The sequence below is a fragment of the Oncorhynchus keta genome, chromosome 32, assembly GCF_023373465.1.
Source record: "Oncorhynchus keta strain PuntledgeMale-10-30-2019 chromosome 32, Oket_V2, whole genome shotgun sequence".
NCBI classification, from domain to species: Eukaryota; Metazoa; Chordata; class Actinopteri; order Salmoniformes; family Salmonidae; genus Oncorhynchus; species Oncorhynchus keta.
In genome coordinates, this window is record NC_068452.1 from 16,505,168 (window position 1) to 16,509,775 (window position 4,608).

The window sequence follows — 4,608 nt, forward strand, 5'->3', positions numbered from 1 at the left end:
GAGGTCAACCGATTATGATTTTTCAACGCCGATACCGATTATTGGAGGACCAAAATGTTGTATTTTATTATATTTTTGAATAATGACAATTACAACAATACTGAATGAACACTTATTGTAACTTAATATAATACATCAATAAAATCAATTTAGCATCAAATAAATAATGAAACATATTCCATTTGGTTTAAATAATGCAAAAAAAAGTGTTGGAGAAGAAAGTAAAAGTGCAATATGTGCCATGTAAGAAAGCTAACGTTTAAGTTCCTTGCTCAGAACATGAGAACATATGAAAGCTGGTGGTTCCTTTTAACATGAGTCTTCAATATTCCCAGGTAAGACGTTTTAGGTTGTATATAGGAATTCTAGGACTATTTCTCTCTTTACCATTTGTATTTCATTAACCTATTGGATCTTCTTATAGGCACTTTAGTATTTCCAGTGTAACAGTATAGCTTCTACCTGGGCTCGAACCAGGAACACAACGACAACAACCACCCTCGAAGCAGCGTTACCCATCGCTCCACAAAATCCGCAGGGGAACAACCACTCCAAGTCTCAGAGCGAGTGACGTTTGAAACGCTATTAGCGCGCACCCCGCTAACTAGCTAGCCATTTCACATCGTTTACACCAGCCTAATCTCGGGTGTTGATAGGCTTGAAGTCATAAACAGCGCAATGCTTGAAACACAGCGACGAGCTGCTGGCAAAACATACGAAAGTGCTGTTTGAATGAATGCTTATGAGCCTGCTGGTGCCTACCATCACTCAGTCAGACTGCTCTATCAAACCATAGACTTATTATGTTATAACTAACACACAGAAATACGAGCCGTAGGTCATTAATATGGTCGAATCCGGAAACTATCATCTCGAAAACAAGACTTTTATTCTTTCAGTGAAATAAATGCTGTATTTTATCTAACGGGGGGCATCCATAAGTTCAAATATTCCTGTTACATTGCACAACCTTCAATGTTATGTCATAATTACGTACAATTCTGGCAAATTAGGCGGCCCAAACTGTTGCATATACCCTGACTCTGCGTGTAATGAACGCAAGAGAAGTGACACAATTTCACCTGGTTAATATTGCCTGGTAACCTGGATTTCTTTCAGCTAAATATGCAGGTTTAAAAATATATACTTCTGTGTATTGATTTTAAGAAAGGCATTGATGTTTATGGTTAGGTACACATTGGAGCAACAATACGCACCGCATCGATTATATGAAACGCAGGACACGCTAGATGAACTAGTAATATCATGAACTATGTGTAGTTATCTTGTGATTTATGATTGATTGATTGTTTTTTATAACATAAGTTTAATGCTAGCTAGCAACTTACCTTGGCTTACTGCATTCGCGTATCAGGCAGGCTCTTCGTGGAGTGCAATGTAATCAGGTGGTTAGAGCGTTGGACTAGTTAACTGTAAGGTTGCAAGATTGAATCCCCCGAGCTGACAAGGTAAAAATCTGTCGTTCTGCCCCTGAATGAGGGAGTTAACCCACCGTTCCTAGGCCATCATTGAAAATAAGAATGTGTTCTTAACTGACTTGCCTAGTTAAATAAAAAAAAAACGGCCAAATCGGTGTCCAAAAATACAGATTTCCGATTGTTATGAAAACTTGAAATTGCCCCTAATTAATCGGCCATTCCGATTAATCGGTCGACCTCATATATATATATATATGAAAATGAAGTCATGATGAAAATGATGTCATGGCTTTAGAAGCTTCTGAGTCAATTGGAGGTGTCCCTGTGGATGTATGTCACGCGGGACTAGGAGTGTGAGGAAGGATTCAGACGCAGAGAGTTCCACAGGGAAAAAGTGCACTTTAATCCGGCACAAACAAACAAGCCCACAACACAGGGCGTGGAAATATATGGACCACCCAAAAAACAGGGTGCCAGGTCCAGAACACACCTAACTAACGCACACACGTAACACAAAATGAATCCCGCACAAAACAAGGGCGGGTAAACATACTTTAAATAAGGAAGCCCATCAAGCACACACAAAAGGACACAGGTGCAACTAATAAAACAAAACAAACAGACAACGAAAAAGGGATTGGTGGCGGTTGGTAGGACGGTGACGACGACCGCCGAGCACCACCCGAACAGGCAGGGGAGCCAACTTCGGCGGAAGTCGTGACAATGTATTTCAAGGCCTACCTTCAAACTGAGTGCCTCTTTGCTTGACATCATGGAAAAATCAAAAGAAATCAGCCAAGACCTCAGAAAAAATTGTAGACCTCCACAAGTCTGGTTCATCCTTGGGAGCAATTTCCAAACGCCTGAAGGTACCACGTTCATCTGTAAATACCATGGGACCATGCAGCCGTCATACCGCTCAGAAAGCAGATGCTGGAGGAAACCAGTACAAAAGTATCTATATCTACAGTAAAACGAGTCCTATAGCGACATAATCTGAAAGGCCACTCAGCAAGGAAGAAGCCACTGCTCCAAAACCACCATAAAAACGGTAGACTACGGTTTGCAACTGCACATGAGACAAATATCATTTTTAGAGAAATGTCCTCTGGTCTGATGAAACAAATAGAACTGTTTGGCCATCTTTATGTTTGGAGGAAAAGGGGGAGGCTTGCAAGCCGAAGAACACCATCCCAACCATGAAGCACGGGGGTGGCAGCATCATGTTGTGGGAGTGCTTTGCTGCAGGAGGGACTGGTGCACTTCACAAAATAGATGGCATCATGAGAAAGGAACATTATGTGGATATATTGAAGCAACATCTCAAGACATCAGTCAGGAAGTTAAAGCTTGGTCACAAATGGGTCTTCCAAATGGACAATGACCCCAAGCATACTTCCAAAGTTGTGGCAAAATAGATTAAGGAAAACATAGGCAAGGTATTGGAGTGGGAATCACAAAGCCCTGACCTCAATCCTATAGAAAGTTTGTGGGCAGAACTGAAAAAGCGTGTGAGAGCAAGGAGGCCTACAAACCTAACTCAGTTACATCAGCTCTGTCTGGAGGAATGGGCCAAAATTCACCCAACTTATTGTGAGAAGCTTATGGAAGGCTACCTGAAACTTTGTCCCAAGTTAAACAATTTAAAGGCAATGCTAGCAAATACTAATGCGATCTTCTGACTGGGAATGTGATGAAATTAATAAAAGCTGAAATAAATAATTCTCTACTATTTATTTATTTCACATTCATAAAATAAAGTGGTGATCCTACCTGACCTAAGACAGGGAATTTTTACTAGGATTAATTGTGAGGAATTGTGAATCTGAGTTTAAATGTATTTGGCTAAGGTGTATGTAAATTTCTGACTTCAACTGTGTGTGTGTGTATATATATATATTTATTTTATTTTATTTTTTTATCTGCAGATTAATTGGTATTGGCTATTGTTGGTCCTCCAATAATCGGTATCGGTGTAAAAAAAATCATAATTGGTCGACCTCTAGTCAAGATCCCTCCTGACCGCTGAATATTTTAACCTTACAAATAGTTAAACATCTTAGTTTGCTACTTCACCCACTTTAGCAAGTTGATCCCTGGTTCATTGAAAGAGGATTTATTTTATAAAAACATTAAAAGTATTTGGTTGTAATTGTAATGTTGCAAGGTGGTCAACCCTCCTCTTGGAGTCCACGAGGGCTACTGGGAGTGCAGGCTTTTGCTCCAGCCCTGCTCGAAGACACCACATTTAAAAACAAAACTTAAAAAAACGGGTACCTTGATAAGCTAAATCTGGTGTGTTTGAGCATGGTTGGATAAAAATGCTGCACATCAAGTAGCTCTCCAGACGGAGGGTTGAAGGACCACATGTGTTTTATATAGTAGCCTATCCGTACAGTGTTTTACTTTGTGGGGGGGTTAAATGCCTTGCTCAAGGCCACAACGGCAGAAAATATAATACATAGTATCATAGACTAGAAGCCTTCCATTATCAGTGATAACAATGAAGGTTATTTTGTGAAGTGGTTCCTTGCATCATACAACACAGTTTTCAGTTACCCTTTTGGCCCCTGGTAATTACAGAACCTTTTTTGAATTGATCATTCAGACAAGTAACAATTCTGTTCTACATACAAGTGGCTAAAAAAGTTAATGTCAAGCCCTGTTAAGGCAAAAATGAAAGGTGTGTTTGGTAACGTGAATTTCTAGCAACCCAAAGGTACAAGCATTTCGCTACACCCACATTAACTTCTGCTAAACACGTGTATGTGACAAATAACATTTGATTTGAGGTTGTGTGACCGAATCTCATCATGGACAACTTTATAACTTCAGCAACTTCACAATGACTTTTTAGCTACTTTGCAACTACTTAGCATGTTAGCTAACCCTTTTAGCTAACTCTTAACTCCAACCCCTAGGCTAGCTAACGTTAGCAACAACACATTGGAATGGATAACATATCGTACAATTTGTGACATATTGCAGGATTTTCATTTCTTAACATAACATACAAAATGGATGGACATCACAAATTAATACATATCCTGTGAAACGTAACATATCATACTAGATGTAGTGTCTCGGTTTTACTTACAGAATAATACGAAATGATCTGACACAAGGTTGCAATGGCACAGCTATAAAAATGATTTTCTATTTCGGCTAA